The sequence below is a fragment of the Notechis scutatus genome, chromosome 6 (genome assembly GCF_049901735.1).
Source record: "Notechis scutatus isolate UNSWTSFEM ecotype Mainland chromosome 6, rNotScu1.2, whole genome shotgun sequence".
NCBI classification, from domain to species: domain Eukaryota; kingdom Metazoa; phylum Chordata; class Lepidosauria; order Squamata; family Elapidae; genus Notechis; species Notechis scutatus.
In genome coordinates this window covers 60631749-60655720 of record NC_142014.1, presented here as the reverse complement: position 1 = coordinate 60655720, position 23972 = coordinate 60631749, and the positions used below count along the sequence as shown (strand labels likewise).

The following is a 23972-nucleotide window of genomic DNA, read 5'->3' as shown; positions in this document are numbered from 1 at the left end:
GCCATGGCTCGAGCTGAGAATTTAACTGCATGAAATGTAGCGTCTGCTGAAAACTCTGCAGCCGCAATCAGTTTAGCGATGTCTTGATGTGCCCTGATGTTATAATTTGGTATAGAGTCCCTCAGATGACAGAGCCATCTGAGGGAAGATCTAGTAAAAAAGGATGCACCTGTTCCCTCCCTTATGGCCCACGCATCAGACTGATGGGCCTTTTGGAGAGCTATCTCCGCTTTCTTCTCGTCTGGTTTAAGGGCCTCCTCCGCTTCGGTGGGAATCACAGAGGAGAATGCTAATTCCACCACTGGTTCATCTACCTTAGGAGTATTGAGGGAATTTGAAAAATCTGAAGCCAAATTGAAAAACTTTTTGTCAAAACTAGTGGGGGATGGAAGCCCATTGTTTCTGGACCAGATCTGAAAACATTTGTGGAACTGGGATAACATCGTTAATGGGTTGTGAGAAAATCAAATCATCTGATTCCTCTTGGGAGTCTGGTTGTTGGATGGAGGAAGATTTTTCAAGGCGAGCTGTGTTTTTGGCCTTAAAAAGGAGCAATTTGAAAAGTTGGGGATGGAACAACCCCGTAAAAGTAGGTTGGTCAGGCTTGATGCCTTCATCATCTGACATTCCTCTTTCCAGGGGGTCTGCCTCCAATAGGACCTCACTATCGTGTACTGAAACAGCTTCTGCTTGCTCCATTAGGTCCTCTTGTTCCTCCTCTTCCTGTAAATTGTGTGAAGGCATGTGGGAAATCATAGAAAACTCCCCTTGTGGAGGTACCTGAGGGTAATGCAGATCAGTTCTGCATGGAGATCTTGCAGACTGTGAGTCACATTCCGACGCTGGAATCTGTCTGTCCATCATGGTTTGTTGTACCCCCACTACGATTCCTCTGCGGATCGCTAACTCCATCCATGCCTTCATTGTTTCTGGAACCTTGTCTGGAAGGAACTCCTCCTGGCATAAGCTGGTGGCCATTGGTGTGAAGGTTGCCTCAGGGGCTCGTCTTGAAACCTGTAAACCTGATGTTATGGTGCCAGGTTGTCTGATGAACACTATACAGAAGCCTAATGATGGCAGATGAGATTCTGCCAAAACGTTGCTACAACTTTAAAAGCACAACTATAATGACGTGGGAAAATAACTGAACAAAGCTGAATACCATATATATACATACACACACGCACACACGCACACACGCACACACGCACACACGCACACACACACACACACACACACACACACACACACACACATATATATATATATATATATATATATATATATATATATATATATATATATATATATATATCTTTGGTTATTCGGGTTTTCTCCCGCGTAAGATTGGAAGTATCTAAGGCAACGTTTGATGAAGTCTCATTCATCATCTTCAGGCTTCTGTCTTCAGCTCTGTGCTTCTCAGAGTGATGTGAGCTTGCAGCTGCTTCTTCCTTTTAACTGCTAGTGGGGTGTGACTTGATTGGTTGGGGGCTTGGCTGTGTTCTGATTGGGTGGGGTGTGTTCTCATTGGTTGGGGTTTGGCTGTGTTCTGATTGGTTGGGGGTTGGCCATGTTCTGATTGGCTGGAGGTGTGTTCTGTTCAGGTGGGGGCTTGGTTGTGCTCAGGTTGGTCTTAGTTACTGGGGATTTGAGCTGGTGAGCTGTGATCTTGCTGTTTGGCTTGAGTTTGTGGTCGTGCTGCATCTTCATGGTGGGGGTCAGTTCGCTTCATGTATGGCTCAGGGGGTTGAAGTGGGTAGTGATGCAGCTGCAGTGCGGCTTCTGGTCTGTGGTCGTGTCTCATCTTCTGTGTGGGTGTGAGTCTGCTTTTTACGTGGAAGTGTGGTGGTGGCATCTTGTGTGGCCCTCGTGGGTGTGGGTCTGGTGTCATTCATCATATTAGGTACTCGTCTGTTCATGAGGGCGGGTTTCCAAATGGCTGGTAAGCGGGAGGTGTCATCTCTTTTATTCATGCTGTGTGGGCGTTTTTCTATCTCTATGGCTTCTCTGATTATTCTGTTGTTGAAGTGTTCGGTTTTGGCGATAGTTCTGGTATTTTTAAAGTCAATCTCATGTCCTGTGGCTTTGAGGTGTTGGACCAGGGAAGATGTCGGTTCTTCTTTTTGATCGAGTTCTTATGTTCTTCAACGCGTGCACTTATTCTCCTGTTAGTTTGTCCAATGTATGTGGTGGGGCAGGCGGTGCAAGGGATTTCGTATACTCCTTGGTTTTCTAACTCGATTTTGTCTTTAGGGTTTCTTAGGATGGTGGATATTTTTCTGTTTGTGCAGAATGCTGTTTTAATGTTGTGTTTTTGGAGGATCTTGCTGATTTTGTCTGTAGTGCCTTTTATATATGGGAGGAGGGCTTTGCCGTTCTCTTGTTCTCTGTCTTGGATTTTGGTTGGGGTTTCTTTTTGGATTAGGTGGGTAATCTTCTTTCTTTGGAATCCATTGGCTGTTAGTACGTTGGTGAGAGTGTTTAGTTCGGTTTTTAGGTGTTGTTCATCAGCTAAGCATTTTGTTCTGGAGATGAGTGTCTCAGCTACGGAATTGATCTGTGCTGGGTGGTGGTGTGAGAGTGTATGTAGATAGCGGTTTGTATGTGTTTTCTTCTGGTAGATGGTGTGTCCTAGGGAGCCATTGGGTTTTTGTATACCAAGACATCTAGGAAGGGAAGTTGATTGTTAGCTTCTGTTTCCATGGTGAATTGTATTTTTGGGGTGTAGGCTGTTGAGGTGTGTGAGGAAGTTGTTCAGTTTTTCTTTCCGTGTGGCCAGATTATGAAGGTGTCATCTACGTATCTGAGCCAGAGTTTGGGTTTGTGATCATATTTTTCTAGAGCTTGTGTTTCAAAGTGTTCCATGTAGAGGTTTGCGATGACAGGTGAGAGGGGTGATCCCATGGGTGCTCCTTCTATTTGTTTGTATTTTTGTCCGTTGTAGGTGAAGTATGTATTGGATAGACAGTGGTTGGTCAGATCTGGGATGTGCTGAGGGGGTTGTATTTGTTTTGGATGGCTGTCAAGGCTTCTTTTATTGGCACTTGGGTGAAGAGGGATATGACATCGAAGCTCACTAGTAGGTCGCTGGGTTGTAAGTTTTGTTTCTTTATGATCTCGATGAACTGGAATGAGTTTCTTACATGTGAGTTGATGGATTCTGCATAGGGCTGTAGTTGTTTGGCGAGAAATTTGGCTAGGTTTTGTAGAGGTGAGCCTATGGAGCTGACTATTGGTCTAAGTGGAGTTCCTTCTTTGTGTATCTTGGGGAGACCATAAAGCTTGGGCATCTGGATGATTTCTCTCTGGGTATGATTCTTTGCTGGATTTCTTCACTGATGGGGGAGCCTTTTATTTTGGATCTGGTGGTTTTTTCTAGGTAGGTGGTGGGGTCTGTCTTTAGGGGTTTGTATGTGGGGTCTAGGAGTAGGTTGGTTAACTTGGTTTGGTAGTCAGATGTGTTCATAACCACTGTCGCGTTGCCCTTGTCTGCTGGTAGGATTATTATGCTGGTGTCTTCTTTCAGGTTACGTGAGTGCAGTTTGTTCTTCTTTGGATAAGTTGCTTTTGGGTGGTTTGCTAGTGCAGAGGATGTTGGTGAATCAGACTCGAAATCACCAACATCCGAACGTTTGAAATGCAATGGCAAGGGGAGTAGCTTTTGGCACCGAGGATCGTTTGTGTGAAGGAAGGGAAATCACGTCCTTTGAAGAAGTGCGATGCTGAAATGTAATGGTAGGGTTCAAAGCCTCAGCCCTTATGGATGTGATGCGGGTGTGATGCAGGCATGATGTGGGTGCGATGTGGGTGGAACACCGATGGCAATCCACGATCGTTCCGAATGCTTCCTATCTCTAATTGCAGTCGGATCTTGCCACTGAGAGCAATTTAGGGATTCTAGGAAAACGGAGTTTTTGAAAACTATCCAAACCTCAAAGTTGTTCCTGCTCCGGCCAAGGAAAGCTGCCTATCGAACCAAAGGCTGAGCTAAAACTGGGGGATGCTAGGGAGGAGTCAGGGAGGAGTAAGAGCATCCTAACAATTAAGCCCAGCCTATCCGAGCAGAGACTAAGCACCTCCGACTCTCTGGATGCTCGGAGCAGCTCAATGGAGAATCTGTGATTTCTAAAAATCAACAATTGGTACACAGAGGCCAGTTAAATCTGGATCATGAATGTAGTATTTATTTATTATTTATTAAACAAAATGATATGTGGACACCCAACTCAAGCATAGGTGACTTTTGGTAGCTTACAACAGTAAAATTCACAGCATTAAAAAAAAAACCCATAAACCATAAAATTTTCACCCCACCCCATGATAGCATAACAGATTTAACTTCCATGATGGACCCAACAGGAACTGGATCTTCTTGTCTTCTCTTATTTTTAGTCAACCCTTGAGCTACTTTCAATCTTGTTTAATAATATGCTCAAAACTATAAAAGGAAACGCAACACTATTTTTCATATTATTTTATAGAAAAGAAAATTGCCAGAGAATAGCACAAGCTTCTCAACCAGCCTGAACCTGCCATAATACATTAAAGCGAGCTTGATCACAGCTGTCAGCATTTTCCACTTGAAACAAGATAACCTACACCGATCTTGTGTTTCAATACTTTGGACTAGTTGCATCCTTTGAATAAACAGCTTAAACTTCTAGTTCATAATAAGAGCTTATTATGTACACATTCTAAGAATAAACTAGATTTCAAAAACAAGTATTTCTCTTTGTTTTAAAGAATAATGAGCCCAAAGGTAATAGGATTTGTATTTATTTTAATGTGACAAATGAGGAAAAAAATCCTCATTTTTTTGTATATTTGCTTGCCGGGTTCAACAATAATTCATTATTTTTCCCATGGATATGTATTTCTGTTTACAACAGTAGAAACTATAAAATGGCTGCTTGCTGATCATAGATTAAAATTTGCCCTAATTGAATGTGCGTTTGTGGGGGGAAAGGAAACAATAGGGAACATAGTCAGGAATAGATTAGTCCACCTGAATTTTGTGCAAAGAATGAGTTTGTGCAAACTGGACCTTGGATAAAACATGCCTTTAAAAAGCTGCTCTCTGTTCAATACAGTCTTATTATAACAGATGGCTAGTAGGCATGCGAAATATAATAGCCTCTTATTTCACCCAGTGATGAGAACAGGAACAGGCAAGGTATCATGTGAACTTTTTTGACTATGTCTACTGTTTGATGCTTTTATAGCCGGTCCCTTTTACTGGTTCCAGCCTGTCCTTTATCCTGCATTCCTTGTATCATCTCCAATATGACCTTGGGTTTAGGATTTCCAGCAGCACCACTTCAATTATTTACCTGACATGTAATAGATCTTTTGTTATACTGGAAAGGTATTCTTCATCAACAAATACAGAGACATGACTTCCTACACTTTGAAGGAACTATGTTTATTCACATCTTGTTCCTATCAAAAGCTAACCTAATTCATGTACCTGAATCATAGAATATGTAGCATTCTTGGATGAACAGGTTCAATTTCAAAAGGACAGCAGTCATCTTAACAGTTGAGACTATATTGATTACTCTGAATGTTTTATTTCAACAAGCAGCAGCCCGCTAGGCTACCAAGCAAGTTCTTTCCCTCATCTGCTGCTTGATCATTCTAATACAAAGATTTACCAAGTATGTCTTCAAAGTCACAAATGAGACCTTGAGAACAATCCTGAGTCCCCTCTGAAAGTATTCACCAAATTATAATCTTTAATGAGATAGAAGTTCATTATTAAATACATAGGGAATGACATTAACTAGAATTAACTAGAAACTTAGAATTAAACTTATTAATTCTAGAATTAACTAGAATGAAATAAACTACTAATGTTTAAGGTAAATAAAATAGTAATATAAGTAGTTTAAGGTTAATAAAATTTAATTTTCATCCTGGCTATGACCATTTCTTTATTGAAGAATGACAGCTATCTTTGGAGGCTGATTCCTAGTGAGTAGCCCTCAGCCAAGAAAAACTGGAGATGCCAAAGACTAAGTTGGAGATTCTCCCCTTGATCCCAAAATTAAGCTATGATTTTTAAGCTCACTGCTGGCATAAAATCGCTAGATGTCTTCACAAATCAAATCATTTTAGACTTGATATCCTCTTGCATTACAGGTCAAGAGCTTGGAAGTAGAATGAGGCTTCTTGACAAATGGGAAAACATACAATCCATACATTTTGTAGAATTTTATTGTTATAAATAGGGAAGTAACATTTTTCAGGATTTGCAGCTAATTTTCAGGATTTTCAACCAACACAACATACATACACACTTCAGCATTTTCAGCCAATACAACATGCATGCACACTTCAAAGCCAAGAAAACACTAAGGCAAAAGATTGTCCAACCCAAAGATAAAATATCCAGACACAAACTGAGCAACATGGTATATGAAGTACAATGCAATGAGCCAAGTGCAGATCTGAACATTCATAAACTCATGGCACAACTCAGGAGAACAAACCCAGCAGGATTAGATTCATCAGTCCTTCTGCATTTAAAAGACAAAGGCCACTCCTTTGGAGACAGCAAAGTTCACATTTTGGACAGAGAGGACCACTGGTTTGAAAGAGGGGTCAAAGAGGCCATCTTTGTCAAAATTGAACGGTGCTCTCTCAACAAAGGTGGGCAGATACAACATCATCTATCGCCAGTCTACAACATAGTCTTTTCAACAGTTCCAAGAAGGCTCCACACCAATTTGCACTACTCACATGACCCTGATGACACAGATAAACCTCCAGGTGGCTGGCCTTAATGACTCACTAAAAGAATGCAAATGACCAGCTGTCTGCAAGGAGTATAAATCCTTCCATCTCCCAAGATCCAGTCAGGGCTGAAGAAGCTTCTTGGATGAGAAGAGAAACGTCTTCAAAGAAAAACCAGAAAGTCCAGTTGCAATGAAAGGAGAAATGTGAATGAAGACTTGACCGTTTCATAACACTCCCATGACAGCAATCACTCAGAATTTTTGTTTCAAATAGCCACAAGAAGTATCCATTGTACTTCTGATTCCACTTTAAATGCAGCTGAGATTGTTCTGACCTTTTTTTTTTTTTTGGGGGGGCTTTACCTATCTTAACTGTTCCTGTATGTCCAATAATCAATTAAAATGAAGTGATGATTCTATTTCACCTTCTCTTCAGTAGTGCACCAACTGGCTACAAAATGTTGGGTTACTACTGGATTTTTGCTTCATTTTGCTTTTTTTTCCTTCAAAATTTGCCTTTAAACTATTGCCTTATGGATGGGTTGAATACTAGCATTGTTTATTTTTCCTCTTTTGTGTGAAGAGGGTGAAGAGGAGCTCCTGTTGCTTCAGAAATGTCTCTTTCTCTTCCCCTGCTCACAAGGCAACTCTTAATGGTTTGTTTATGGTGTCTATCTGCAGGCATTGCTTAGAATATATTTATCTTTTCTTTCATTCAAGTCACCACAGAGGAATATGCAACAATATCACAATACTGGGAAAACCACTCATTGCAAAATTGCAAGCGTGTTCTCTTTTCATCATCACAGTTGGCTTTGAAAAGTAACCCTCTATAAAAACTGCTTACATTTAGGGGTGGTTTTTTTTGCAAACACTCTCACCGAACCGGTTGTAATGCCAGTTGAATCCCACCCCTGGGAGGGGGGAGGGCAGGGCTGATATGACTTGTGTTGCTTCCTGACCTGCATATTGTAGGAGACCTACTAAATCAGGGGTCCCCAACCTGTGGGCTACAGCCCATTATCGGGCCATGGCCTATTTGCAACTGGGCCATGTGAATGGTATGCTGGCATGCATGAATGCAAGTAGCCCCACTTGAATGAGCGGCAGGCACTGGTGCTCAAAGTCCCCCGCACTTGAGCAGCACCGCAAAGGCTTCTTTCTTGTGTGAGTGGAGCTGTGTGTGTGTGCTGGCCCACTGCTCATGCGGGTCAGTTTCCCTCTCTCCCCCCAGCTGGGCTGCTAAGCTACCTGCTCCCAGTGCTCCAAAACCGGACTGGGGAGAACAGAGGCTACGTGGGATGAGTGCACCCTGCTCAGCTTCATTGACTCACCGAAGCTGCCTGCGCAGGACACCCCATCTGATTTTGGAGTGCCGGGCAGCCTCGGTGAGTCTGAAGGAGCACGAGACCGTGCCCCCAAAGGCTTCTCTTCTCTGTACCAAAAGCTTTTGCAAATGGCCGAAAGCCTTCAGGGAAGCAATCTCACAATGCTTTAGGGCAGGGGTCTCCAACCTTAGGAACTTTAAGACTTGTGGACTTCAACTCTCAGAATTCCTCAGCCAGCAAATCTGGCTGAAGAATTCTGGGAGTTGAAGTCCACAAGTCTTAAAGTTGCCAAGGATGGAGAGCCCTGCTTTAGGGCCTTCTGTTCCTTTGAAGGAGCTGAGCCTGTGCCCCAAAGTCTTCTCTTCTCTTGCATGAGTGAAACTGTTTTTGTGTGTGTGTCACACATGCTCGCACAGCCTGGTTCCTCCCTCCCCCTCCAGACAGGCCGCCAAGCCACAAAGGTTGGGAACCACTGTACTAAATAACCTAGTGGCCAGCTGCAGAGAGAGAGCAGTGATAATCCCTATGTCAGCGTTCCAAAGAAATGCCCCAATTTCATTCAGCACTCCAAGACAAAGTCCATCCAAGTAAGAAGACTTAAAGAAGTCATGTTGGCACATCTGAGAAAACCCGAATCTGAAACTTCCAGGTTTTTCCTTCCCCGAGTGAAAAACAAAGATCCATCCCCTGCACCCATCAGTCCATCACATGGCCCAACTAAGTCATTCTATCTGAAGCCAAACCTTCGTCCACTCCCATCCAGGTGCAGGATGACATGTCCTTGACTTTTGAGAAGAATGTTGTTGAGTCTAATCTATTACTCACTAAGAATTCCCCCCTCCCAAATTCCCAGGCACTAACCGTGGCAGCCTCAAAGCTTCTAAAAAATATATATGGCTAATACAAATATGGCTTCCATAGCTGACACCCTATTTTTTTCCTGCATTCCAAGGCTTGCAATGGTAAAGATGATCACATGGTCAGTTCTGAAACGATCTGAGTGACTGGAGAATAGACTCAGTTATGTGTAAGTCCATTCCCTCCATATTACAGAAGAGGCAATCTTAACTTCTAATCTTAAAAGCAAGAAGGATGCCTAGCAAAATCCTCACTGATGTGAAATATTCAAAAAGGAGCTTTGGCAGCTCAGCTCTTTTTTAAACACTGTAGTAGACGGTTTAGCCATGCTTCAAAGTAAAGCACTCCAGTGTGCTGGCTTAAACTACTTATAAGACATTAAACATTTGGAAATATTTTTGTATAATATAATCTTTAATAAAACTATTGGAAAGACATTTGGAAATGCTTATCTTTTTAATATTAGTGCTTCACTTTTGTGCTATATGATTCTCCCATGGTGGTCTGATAAACACCTCTATTTTTAAAAAAGATGATTAATGGTAGAATGGCAGGTAATTTGGCAATCCTACTACAATATATCTCAGTCTATTAATTTTAGAGTTTACACACTTTCAAGTCACGTAGCTACAGCTCATGAATGTTCTGTACTAAAAGGTTTTTATCCACATACAAATATAATCTTAGAAATGGTGTTCATCCATTAATTGACAAAATAAGATTGGTGTTGGTAGAGAAAGAAGATCTGGTAGAATTACTTAAGGTTTCTGATCAGGTTATGCAGTCTATTTTTATTACAAGTCTAACTGCTGGTACTGTAAAGCAAAGCAAAATTCAGTAAGAGGATAAAGAAGAAAAGAATGCAAATCATTCTGCCCACTTTAAAAATCCCTCTTTATACATTAGAGAAAATGTTATGCAATAAACCATATATGTATATATGGGCACCCCTCTACTGCTCCACTGCCAACCTTGGCACATGTAGAGATGCCTTATGGATTGGATTGGAAAGAAATCCACTCAAATACAAAAAGTAACTAGATTGATCTGTCAAGAGTGAACCAAAAGGCGAGTCACATAGATTGATCTGTCAAGAGTGAACCAAAAGGTGAGTCACCTAGCAAGATCACTAGAAAGGAAGAAGCCAATGTTCAAAATCAACGTGCAATCAGAAGTTCTACAGAAGATCACAAACATCTTTTTTTTTTTTTAAAGAAGAGTTTGGAACCATCTTTCACACTGTTCTAAAAGATTCAACAGAGAACCAGGGATGATGAGTGAGGTCAATAGTAGCCATTGGAGGGTGAATGAGTCATATATAAAAATCACAGGCTCTCAGTTTAATTCCTAAAAGAACTGACCCAATTTAAGATTCTTTAGGTGAATCACAACACAGATCATCCAGCTAACATTCCTGGATATCTTAATGCACCTCTGGGATGGAGATGCTGCTGTAATAACCGACTTGTGTGCCTTTGCAGTTATTTCAAATCACTTCCATTTAAACTATGGGAACAGTAAAGAAAGGAAAAACAGCAATAGTAATAGCACTTAGACTTACATACCGCTTCACAGTGTTTTACAGGCCTCTATAAGCGGTTCAGCATATTGCTCCCAAGAATCTGGGTCCTCATTTTACCAATCTCGGAAGGATGGAAGGCTGAGTCAACCTTGAGCCAGTGAGGATTGAACTCCAGACTATGGGCAGAGTTAGTCTACAATGCTGCATTCTAACCACTGCACCACCATGGCTCACATGTTGCGATGGGTGGCTACAAAAATCAAATAAATAAATATACAGTTGCCAAACATGACTTCATTCACATGAACTACACTGGTCTCAAGAAAGCTCTTGAAACTTTGGTCACTAGTCTTACAAAAGATCCAACAGCAAACACTAAAGAGAGACTCTATTTACTGATAGGAACAATCAGAGAATTTATTCCTGACAAAGATTTGCCCTTCCTTTCCAGTCACATTGTAAAGAGTTTTTGATTTCATAAATCTCACAAATTACAGGTAGTCCTCGACTTAACAGCAGTTTGCTCAGTGACCATTCGAAGTTATGACACTGAAAAAAGGACTTATGACCATTTTTCACACTTATGACCGCTGCAGCATTCCCAATGGTCATGTGATCAAAATTCAGGAGAACCCTTTCGTGACCTTCTGATGAACAAAGTCAGTGGGGAAGCCAGATTCAACTTAACAATTGCAGGGATTCACTGTGTCAATGAAGGTTATAAAATGGAGCCAAATTTACTCAACAAATGTCTCACCTAACAACAGAAATATTGGGTTCAATTGTGGTTATAAGTGCAAGACTACCTATACTGCTTTGTTTCTCTGGATTTAAACAGCTATTTTCTTTAGGTTGTTTGCTTTTAATTGATTACAAAAGTGTATTTTAAAGTAGCTCTATGCAGAAAACACCTGGATTTTTTTCTCCTATCAGTTCTCAACCAACATGATGAAAGGGAATTTGCTTTAAAAATTATTTCGAAGCAGAAGAGAATTTCTGAGAATTTCTCATTTTTTTCAATATGGTGACCAAGGAACATCAGAATGTTAACTTTTGTCATAGAACAGAAATTTTGTTTTTTAAAAAAATACAGAAACTCAAAACTGATCATTTGATGTGCTGGAATAAATGTAATTTTTGCATATATTCTACTAACCTGAAACATTTCCTCTTCCAATTCTTTGTGTCCTAATTTTATTATAGGCAGTGTCCTAAGCTTGTGATGAGAACTTCCTTTATCTGACTAATGAAATGATAGGCAAATGTTCTCCCCAACTTTAGCTATTTCTTAGCAACATTATTTCAAAATGCCAATCCATTTTTTAAAACTCAATAACATTGTCTATTATAATTTGTCTATTATAATTTGCACCAATATATAATAAAGATGTTTTATACAGTGGTGGGGAAAAACATTGTAAATGAAATGTAAATTCTACTGCTACAAGAAAGTTTGAATTCGTTTAGCAACTATAAAGAAATTTTCAAGGCAATTACAAAAAACTTATATGACAGTTTGAAAATATTTTGGCAGCAATTTTCACTTGAGCTTCTGCCTGAAAAGTTATTGTAAAGCATAAAAAGATTCCTAAATTAAAGGGAAAAAAATCAAAGGAGTCAAGACACAGTGAGGTGAACTATAGTTGAGAAACCTTTAGGAAAAAATAACCCTGTTAAAACATCAAAGGTGTTACAAAGGTTCACTTAAAAAGTAAAGATACCCTCTATCTGAGCTTAACTCGTTATTTTGGAAACATTGTGGAAGTTCTTTGTCTTCTTCCAGGAGAGAGAGAGAGAGATGGTGCTTTTGGCCAGAAACGTCGCCAAGATACTCTTAATCTTACACGGGAAAAGACCCGAACACACCTAGACCTACATACCTGTACCTGTGAAAATCTACGAATATATATATAAATTGTGTCAATTTTGAATTTACTTAAAATGAATTAAGTGTATTCTTTTTTTTAATTCTCTTTTTATAGCATCTAAGCAAATGTGGAATTATTACAGATTTTTTTTAACTTGTGAAATGTTTCCTTTAACAAATAAAATTCCCATCTGCTGTTTAATATATTAATATCCCAATGCCTTGTGTGGTATATTGAAATGCAAGTTAGTTTAGCTATCTCCTATGATTGTCCTCTTCTTTATGAATGTGATTATATGCAAAGTTGAGCAAAAATGGTGGAATTTTATATAGAGTCTTCAGCATATGTGGATCAAGTTTAATAAGAGCTACTGTAGGTAACCTGGTAAGAGAAGATAAAGGGAGATATGAACTGATTGCTGATTGACTGCCAAGCAAATATATATTTTTTCCAGAAGATAGAAATAAACCTGGTGGGGAGAAAATTTCAAGGAAACAGATTTTGGCTAAATGTCATGAGATATATCAACAATAAATACTTTTGGCAAATTGGAAGATGCTGGACTTAAAAAAAAAAAAAAAGCAGATGGAGTCAGCAATGCTTGAATCGTATCTTCCAGATGTCAGATTAAGCAGGAATTGATCGACATGACCTCAATATTTCTTTCCAATACTTTTTTGCTCTACTGACAATTAATTATATAAGGTCTGTGGAGATTCTCAGTCATCCAGGTCATGGTTGTCCCAGAGGTGCTTTTTCTTTTTTCTTTTTTTTTTTGGAAAAATACTTTATTAGTTTTACCTCTAAAAGAACAACACAACTACAAATTATGTACAACAAAAAGAAAATAGGCCTTGGCATAGACCAAGAGGGAGAGAGAGGAAAGCCTAAGAGAGGGGAAAGGGAAGAGTAAGGGAGGGGAAGAATAGAGTAGGGAAAAGCACCAGAGGTGCTTTTTCAAGAGGCCACTGGACTTTCTGTTTTTTCTTTGAAGACATTTCGCTTCTCATCTTCACAGAAAAAAACAGAAAACATCTTCACAGAAAAAAATAGAAAGTCCAGTGGCCACTTGAAAAAGTACCTTTGGGCTAAGGTATTTGTGTTTCTATTTTCTGTGAACCCAAGTCATACAAATGTTTGGTTTGGTTCATAGCCGATGTTAATTGGCAGGCAACACAACGGCTCTTTAAGTATGAGCCTAGTCTATGGAACTATACAAAAACGATAACATGTTGTTTACAAGTCATTTAAGCCATTTGTTGGTGATAAAAGAAAACAAAAGAAAGGAAAAATAAAGAGGATGCAAAGGAGGAATATAGGTAGTGCTTGACTTATGACAACAGTGGAGGCCAGAATTTCAGTCCTAAGTTGTTGTAGTAATAAGTCAAGGCAACATGCAACTGGTCTTGATTTTCATTTTACAATGGTTGTAAAGCAAGTCACTATGACTATTAAGCCAATGGTGTTAAGGTCAACAGTTGTAAAATAAGTGATCATTAAAAAAATTCCGCATACCCAATGGCCATTTTATTCCAGAAACTCAAAAAACACTGGAAACCAGCAAAAAAAGTCACAAACTGTAGTCAGTTTTATTAGTTTTAAAAGTGAAGTGGTTGCCAAATGCTCGAAATGCAATCATGTGACTGGGGGGGCAGTCATTACTTCAAGGATGGGTTGTAAGTACAGGTAGTCCTCTACTTACAACAGTTTGTTTAGTGACCACTTGAAGTTACAATGGCACTGGAAAAAGCAACTTATGACTCTTTTTCACACTTATGACTGCTGCAGCATTCCCATTGTCACATGATCAAAATTTGAGCACTTGGCAACAGGCGTCTATTCTCTTTTTGCAACTTTTGATAAGCAAAATCAATAGGGAAGCCTGATTCATCAAACAACTGTGTTCCTAACTTAACAACTGCAGTGATTTACTTAACAACTGTGGCAAGGAAAGCCATAAAATAGGGCAAAATTCACTTAACAAATGCCTCGCTTAACAACTACAATTTTGAGCTCAATTGTGGTTGTTGAGGATTACTTGTAGCTTTTTTGAAGTCCACTGTAACTTCGAATAGTTATTAAGCAATAGGTTATCAGTTGAGAACTACGTGTAAACTTAATGTTCACTTCGGCATTGACAAACATCAAATACTTGACTTGTCTAAACTCTCCATGCTATCATATAATTTTACTGGCATTAAAGAATTTATTTATTTTAAAAATCATCTCTTTATAGAGGCAACCAGATATTGTTTGCACAGATATCAGAAGTAAAAAATACACCAATCTCCTTTACACAAAATATATAATGATACTGACCCAATGGCTATTTCAATTAAAAAATGTTGCTTCTGAACAACCACATTCTTCCATCCTGCCCAATCCCACTGAAAACTTATGGATAAGAATATTTTTAGGTGATGGATCCTTGACTGAAATAAAGTCTATTTCCTTGACTGAAATAAAGTCAAATAACCACTTGCAAAACAAGTAGCAGGGTGAATTATCCCTGCTTTGCAGTAAGACACAGCTTCTCCCTTTTATGTAAAAAGTGAATGAGGAAAAGAAATAAACGAACAAAACATTTCCATCCTAACTGGAACATTTGAAAATAGAGAGCTCAATATTTTTGTTGTTACTTTAATTGCCTTATAAATGAATCTTACTAATCAGAACTCTTGGGAATTGTCTACTTGCTCTTAGGGATTATCTACTTTTAACTGAAGCTGCTATTAGAGGCCTAACTAACATACCTGTTCAGTTCACTAGTATCTTTCCCAATTTATTCATAATTTACATAATTTAAGACTCAGATGGCATAACAATTATGGTCATTAAAATTTAGCTATACTGTCATGTGAACTTTTCAAAATTTGCAGTTTTGCCATTCAGTCAGATTTGTAAGTAGATTTGATGAAAATATAATTACAATGTAAAGATAATATATGATATAGGGATCCCTGAAAAGAGCATCTGCCATTTAATTCCACAGGTATGCATTTTGGCTGGCCTGAGTAACATTTTCAATTAACCACCTAATGTTTTACCTAACATTCTTGAGTTTATAAGGACATGCTTTATTTAGAGAAAAAGAGGATCACAGGTACATCAAGTGATATTTTTGGAGAACATGGCATGCACGCCATCAAACTTGCCTGCTAAGTTGCTATTTTTCCTTTTTGACCGTGACCATCAGCTGTTCTGCTGTGCTGGGAGATTTAGATTAGCTAGAAAGCAGGAAATCGTTGTATTTCTTGCTTTCTAGATAATCTAAAAGCAGAGCTGAACTTCCTTAGGACTGAAGCTTCTATTTTTCAGTGCAGACTCAGGTAGCAGATTGCAGAAAGATAGATCTCTAAGTGAATCTGTGATTCTGTGAGCAACTCAATCTGCCTGCCTGCTTTGCCTGATTTTGGGTAAAAGTTGTTCTTTTTTAATAAAAAATGAAATATTTACATGAATATTTACAATATTTACATAAAAGCCATGCCCAGCCAGTCACGTGACCACCAAGCCACACCTAGTCAGCAGCCTATGCCCACCCAGTCACATGACCACCAAGCCACACCCACAAATTAGCCCACACCCACAGAACTGGTTGTTAAGAAATTTGAATCCCACCCCTGGCTCATAGATCAATAAATCAAAATGTTATTAGTAGAAATTTCCAAAATGTTTCAAGTTTGAAATAGATTGTTGTTCAAGAGTTATTCCAAGCTCCAAACAGTTCTGTGGCAAATGATTGTATAAGAGTTCAAATCAGGGCTATTTCATCTTTGGAGCATTTTGTACTAGATTTCCATTAAGGGGTCCTTGGTGCTCTCTGAGTTTGCTTGTTTTCTTGCAGATGTTTCATTACCCTAACTAGGTAACATCATTAGTGATAGATTTCCATTAAAATTGGAACAATTGTTTCCTGAAACATTTTGAACATCACTAGTTATTAGTACTATATATGTATAAAATATTCCCTAAGCAGAACTAATGTAGGATTTTCTATAGATTTTGGTTCACAAAGAATGCATAGCCTGCTCACAGAAGGTCAGAAGACATCATCTGTATAAAATGACAGTGCCTGATTGCTGAATAATGTGTGTTGTTCAAATGCATATATTACTCATTCTTTCCGTTTTGCTGCCAATTCACTTCTAAGCCTATTGCAAATGTTTGCTCATGACTTTAAAAAGTGCTAAATGACATAAAACCCAATTATTTGCTGGAACATCTCAATTGCTATGCACCCATAGTTAAAAAAAAATAGAGATGTAACACATGTAATGCCAACAGCAGGCCCCCAAGATCGGTCATTCTTGATGGGTTTTTTTGTAATCCAGACATTTGTTCAACATCACCTATGTTGCAATTGTTGAGAACCTAGTCCCATCGCTTTCTATTGTAAAATCATTTTTGTATCATTTCAGTTTTGTAAATTGCTTTATTCTTCTTGTTGTTTTTATACCAATACATATATCATTTCTGGCCCTCCCTGGAATTCTCTGAATTATCACAGAGGCAAACTTCTTTGACAAAGTTCTTTAAGGAAAGATAGGTTTTTAAAAAATCCTTTGGACTTCCTTTTATTCTGTAAACAATTCCCTCATCGGCAGCCCTTCCTAAATATGCTTATCCTCTACCTAGTAATATCAAAGACATTAAGGACATTTTAATAACTTGATTTTCTAATATACCCTGTAGATTTAGAGATTATCACAAAGGGGTGATGACATCATATAGGAACAATCCCTATTTGTCATATATGGTAATCATTCTTTTATTTTTATCCTAGAAGGTTGCCATCAGCAACAGAAGAAAAAAATTATGATTTCTTAATGTTTCCAAGAAAAGATCTCTGGTGGAAGGCAGATTCTTTTTAAACAAAATCAACTCTTAAATAGATCTACAATCTATATACCATAATATCATCATCATCATATAATAATTTATTGTTATTGTCATAAAATTAGGAACGAATTATGTATTAGAATGTTCCGTCTTTTGGAAAATGCAAATTATATGGCTGAAGAAGAGGATAAAAGACCCAACCCAAACATTCTACAGCAGGTAACATGAATTTTATATATATTTAAAAAAATAGATTACAATAGGTTTTATTTCCCATCTTTAAATCATCTTTGGAGCAAGTCCTGGTTGTGGTTCTGACTCTTCAAAGACCATTGACAATATCACTCTCACTTGGAGCAAGACGTCACTTTCTAGCAAATGAAGAAGACAGAGGAAAAACTCATTACCCTTTTCTCTTCCCACTCAAGTAATTCCATGATTCCAAAATAATACTTCATCATTAGAAAAGTCTGTATAGTGAAAGCTTTACAGATGGTTCATTTTACAGCTATATTCATCACAAAAACAGCCTCCACAGCCTGGTTCGCAGCATGCTCCATTACACACAGATACTCAACAGATTTCAGCTTGCAAAACTTGTAGTCATAACAATTAAGGTTAAAGGAAAGAATAGTTTTCCATAGTAGCTATTTTCTTCTTTAAAATAATATAGTCAGGAAATATATATATATTTATTCAACATGTTATATACAATATACCATGTATATGTATATTATGTGTGTTTAAAAAAAAAATCTAGAAATACTAGACCTCCATTCCTTAGCCACTCACCCTCCAGTTATTCAATGTATCAAGAAATCACCAGATTGGGGCAAACTGTGTTAAAACAATTCAACTAAAGTCAGTTCAACTACAGAGCGAAAATGAAACCATCCTTCTATGAAAGCACTTCTAACATTGTTTCATTGTTTCCTTTTCTTTTTTGTGGCTTAAAGCAACTGGTAGGTTTGTTGATTATACGCTACAATGATCCTAGGCAGTTGGTTGTTTCCAAAATGTTTTTGATGTAATGTTACTCTTTTCAGAATTTGTTTTTGGCTGTACTGTAGTAATCTGAGTAGTCCCTTTTTTTGATAAAGTTGTGTAAGTATCCATTTTGTTGGACAATGTTGTATAGGTAGTCTGTTTCTTTTTCTTTTTTGGTGTCCTGTTTTGCTTCAGTGCATTTGTACTTGTCTGAATAATGTTCTTACACAGCTCCTCTTGTGAGAGGTTGGGTTGTTACTTTGGCAATGGAATACTTGGTTAGTAGCATAAAGTACAAGGTACAAAGCACTAAGTACACAGTAGCACTAAGCCACTTTGCAAGGATTTTTTTTTTAAAGAAGACTGTTCAGAGCAGTTTCTTTAAATCTTCAGAATCAGTTTATTCCACTAAAGAATTACATTAATAGCAACAAAAGAAAAACAGACCTTGTAGAGTAAGATTAACATACACTTGACCAATCTGGGTACAAGGACTACTCTTCCCTGTGAACTGAAGAAAGTATTATTTTTTTAAATATTTCACTGAAATTTACTTCTGTCTGTCAATATTATTTAACTCGTGAAGTTGGATTGAATACTCTCTTTGAAAAATACATAGCTGAAAAATAGAAAATCAAGCATATAATAGAATTAATCACAGCATTCTCAGAAACTGTGATGGTTAAAGTAAATGTACATTATAATATTTCTTTTAAAGCCAAGATTTAGTGCGGTCTTTCCTAACCTGGTACTTTCAGATATATTCTATTAAAACTCCTATCATCCCAACCATAATCAGCATGGATGGTTAAGGAAAGAGAATCAAGAACATGCAAACTTAATGAATGCCACCATTTCTTCCAAATGCTAATTATTTTTTTGTGTATTGGACTGTAATCCCTAGAACTCCTAGAAAATAATTTCATCAAGAAATAGAACAATGCTGGTATGGAGAAAATGCCTATAGCTACCATGATAAAACCTGTTGGTACAGATCAAACTGTAATGAAGAAGGTATATCTGTGTTGTTTCTAAAAAAAAGTGGACAAGAGTAGAAAGTGGGTGCCATTTTCCCTGGTATCTAAGTAAATAAAAATATCAGGATGTCAGAAAAATAAGTCTTGACACATTATTTAAATTTCAATCATACAATAAAAATGCACATCTGTTTTGTTTCTGAAAGAAAGTGAAAAGTGGATGCCATTTTCCTTGGTATCTAAGTAAATAAAAATGTCAAGATGTAAAAAAAAAATACTGTAGGTTTTCACATATTATTTAAACTACAATCATAAAAAGTATAAAGATAAAAAAGGAAAGTAGAAGATAAATGATTAGTAATAAGATATAATTAAAAATGTTCTGGAAAAAAATCACTTCTAGTAAATGCATTCTCCTCTTCCCTTCTCTTTTTTTCCAATTGCTAATGACTATCCAACATAGGTACTATAAACATTGGAGGTTATTGGTAGTACTTATATAAATAATTTCATCTATTGTTTTTGATTGGCTTCTTAACTTTCTTTCAAAATTTGCCTTATTATACAGTGTGTTGGTACTGTATATAAGACAGCCATTCTTGCTCAAATGTAGTTAGACTTTTATTATCAACTAGCTTGATACCTGTGCTTTGCTACAAAAATATGTGATTGGGTTTAGTTTTTTGGACGGGAAATAAAGCGCGGGTGGGGGGGGGAATTCTGCCTCTGCCTACCAGCATCCATTGGTATTCATCTGGTAGCATCCTGACAGTGTGTGAGAGAGTTTAGGGCTGTTTGGAAACTGAAAGAGTATTTGCTGTGTGAGCAAGAAGGAGAGAGCAAGGAGCCTGGGCCTGGCTTAGCTCAACTGTTCTGTACTAAAGCTGGTTGCTGCTGTGAAACTCAAACTGATACTCCTCTCCTCTGCTTGTGTTTTGCATTTGGAAAAGATTTCTTTTCAGGTGGGGAGGGGGAATAGAACTCCTTAGCATCAGAGTGTGTTAATAATAAAATACAAAATACTAATGCTCTGATGGTCATTTCGAAAAATCCTTTCTTAGTGAGCACCAAGAAGCCAAGAGGAACATAAGTACCAAATTTCAAGTTTGTAGGCTTTATGGTTCTAGAGATTTTATGATGATGTGTGAGTGGTATTTTGCTTTTATATATATAGATATACATATTATCAGATTTGCCTTATAATATTTCTCTTCAAATTCTTTTTTCCCTGTGCTTCTTTATGCCATAAATACCTAAGAAGTGTATTGGCTAAGCCAGAGACAAGTATTTGCTATAAGCTATTCTCTGCTCATTCTTCTCCTTGCCCTAGAGAGCCTCCCCTGCTCTACCAATGTCAGATATTTATCCAACAATAAGGAAAATATTTTCTCCTCAGTAACAGCATCCATGTTATTATGACCTTCCCAGTTGCTAGATTTGATTTCTTCATTTCCAGCATTTAATTACAGCATTAGCTTAAACAAGCATTCATTGTTCAATAAGAAAATGCTAGCATTTAAAAATGTAAATCTGATACTTGGATCATTACTGCTTCTATTATTGGAGTTTTATTAATGAATTTCATTTTGATAAACTGTTTTAATCTAGGTTTATGTGGAAAAAAACAGGGAATCATCATCATCTTCATAACCAGAAAAGTGAATAAGGTTATGCTGTTGAGAAGGATGTACCTTGCAATTATCTGCACATTTGACCTCTATGTTATAGTTCAGCCAGCATCAAGAGGATAACAATAAAATTCACCTCTTCTGTCATACATAATAACTATTATTGTTTTGCAGTTATTGATTATAACTATTTTGTGGTTTTTTGTGCCTTTGAGTAAATGTTGATTCCTGGAGACTGTCTGGACAAATTCCTTAAATTTGCTTGACAAGACTTCATTAGTTGTTTGCCATTGCCTCTGTCCTAGGGCTGAAGGAGTGTGACTGGCTCAAGATCTGCTTTGTGCCTAAAATGTCAGAATTGGACCAGTTTTCAGCATGTTTAAAAAACTGCATATGTAATGGTTAAAGCAGCCTCTAATTTAATATAAGCTCTACTGATTCCTACAAAATTGAAACACAGCACAAATAAAGCAATTTCTTTATATTCAGAGTGCAAGCTTGGAATTGCATAAGCTTTCATAAAATACAAACTGCTACTACAATAATAATGGATAATTTACTAATGCTAACTTACATATTTTAGTGTATACTTACAGAAAGTATTATTAAAATATTCTGAAGTATTTTTTAATATTAATAATATTAATATTCTTCAGTTGCACAGAAAGGGGGAATTGCATGTGTCTGATGGTACCTTTAGGCTGGTTCAGTGGGTCTGCTTCTAATTTTATTTTATACAATGGCAGACATTGGAAAATAAACCCTCTTGACGTAATATCCTTATCTGCAGTTCCACTCCAGGGTGAATGTTTCTTCCAAATAATTGTGTTTTTAAGACTCTTACAGTTGTATATTAGAGCATGGTGGGGATTATATTTTAAAAGACACTGAAAGACTTCGGAAGCTTTGAATGAAAACTCACCCACTCTCACATGGCTCTTGATTTGAAAAAAGATATACAAGTAGGAATATAAAATAATTTGCAACAGTCTGGTGAGTTTGTAATCATTAATATACTGTCTCCATTAAACACATTTGTTATGTATGTTGTTCTCTTTTATTATTTTATGCCCAATTTGTACAATTAAATATTTTTAGAAACAAACTGAACAAAATAATAAGAGGAGGCACAAGTGAATAAATTAAGAAAAGCAAGCCCACTAAACTACTGATTGTCTGGGCCAATTCAACTCTCTACCTAGCCTCTCCTTTTGTCTCTCACATGAAAATAGTTATGCAGCTCTTTTAGCCACTTGTTAACAATATAGTGAGTTAGAAGCTGCCCTTTTAATTTCTCACAATGCCCTTGGCAGGCCATTAATCCAAGGTATTGCAAAAAAAAAAAAAAAAAAGACCATTGTGCAGCTGACAATACATTTACATTGTAACCTGGGAAGAAAAATAATTTCAATCAAATTATTTATAATATAATCCTTTACAGGTGAACCAAAAAGAACATCACTCAAAGATAATGCAGAAAACTTTTTAAAAAAATATAGTTTATTAATTTTTACAATTAAAACCAACCAACAATACACACACAAATAAGCAAAAGAAGGGAAAGGAAAGGAAAGAGGAGAAGGGGAAAAGGAAAGAATTTGAGAAAAGAAAGAAAAAGGAAAAAGAAAAAAAGAAAAAAAGAGGTTACAAGGTTAAAAGCATTCTTATTTTTACAGTTTGCAAGGTCTTCTTTTTTTTTCATAACCTTAATTTATGTCATGTACCTACACCTGTTCTTTACTTATATCGCTACCTCATTATTATAGGTTGATACTTTTCTCTTATGCCTTATGATACGTAATTTATCTTTGGTCAATCCAATTATACCAACAATTCCAGCTATCATAATATAGTGAAGTGTCTTTGTTTTTTAGCGCCAAAGTCAATTTATCCATTTCTGCACATTTTGAGATTTTTTCAATAATCATTTCTTCTGATGGAATTTGATGTTGTTTCCAGTGTTGAGCGAAGGCTAATCTGGCCACTGTTAAAATGTGTATTGTTATATATTTAGCTTTTTTGGAAATTTGCTTATCAAAAATCCCTAAGAGGAAGGACTCTGGTTTGTATTGGATCTGCTCTTTTGTAATTTCTTCCAACCAAGTTTTGATTTTCTTCCAGTACTTTTGGGTTTCTGCACAAGACCACCACATATGGATAATGCAGAAAACTTAAAAGGCAGGTTTTAAAATTTGAATAGAGTCTATACATGTTAAATAAACTTTGGAAAACAGTGATCTACAAATTTAGTAATAAGTAATTGTTATTCATAAGAAACAAATATTAACCAATTATGTAGGATGTTTTATTTTGGGCATTTTATTAAAACAAAGATTGTGCCCATTTTCAAAATCTTATTGTTAAATTTTATATTTTAATCTTCCCTAAATGTGCCCACTAAACAAGTCCAATCCATGTGGAGTAAGGTTGGAGAAAACTGGTTTTTAATTATAGAATACTGTAGGGTTGTTGTTTTTTTAATAGTCCAACAAGCCTTGTCTATCCTGCTGATTAAAAAACCCAATAAATTAAATTTATTGCAGCTGTCAATTACTGGGATGTAAGGATTTAGCACTTTCCAATTTATGCACTTTAGTTGCATAAATTAGTCATTACTAGTCATCATTTTCAATACTACTTATGTACTTTTCCATGATATGAATCCATACTACTGAATGGTCAACTAATGTTTCATATTACTGTTTAGTACTGTATGAAAATTACTCCGCTTGACTTAAAAATTATAACATATGTACAATTGAACAGGTGGCTTGGAGTTTTAGTGGTTTTGTGGATAAGTGTAACAGCTTTTGTACAATGGCTTTGTTTCGCTTCACAACTGCATTGTTTAATGACAGAAATTATGGTCCCAATTACTGTAGTAACCTGAGAACTATAGGCCTTTCTCTTTCCTCCTGTTTGAACACACTCCAGGAACTGTGGAAATACTTATTTTCTTCACTGATATTTTAAGTTGTCTTCCTTGAGAGATTCTGTTTAGAGAGAGTTATGCACTTTACTATTTTAGGATTTTTTTAAATATTGATATTTCTTTAAGGCAGACGTTAAGAATCCAAACTTGCAAAAACTGGACTTTCCAAAGAGCTGAAAATACTTTCTTCAGCTCACAGGGAAGAGTAGTCCTTGTACCCAGATTGGTCAAGAGTATGTTAATCTTACTCTACAAGGTCTGTTTTTCTTTTGTTGCTATTAATGTAATTC

The 23972-nt window shown here is 37.1% G+C and overlaps 1 protein-coding gene across 4 annotated transcripts in view; it reads right to left on the bottom strand.

Moving 5' to 3' along the window:
• Positions 1-23972, bottom strand: part of KIAA1549 (KIAA1549 ortholog) — a 130801-nt gene that overhangs the window by 73821 nt on the left and 33008 nt on the right. The gene's annotated exons all lie outside the window — the stretch shown is intronic.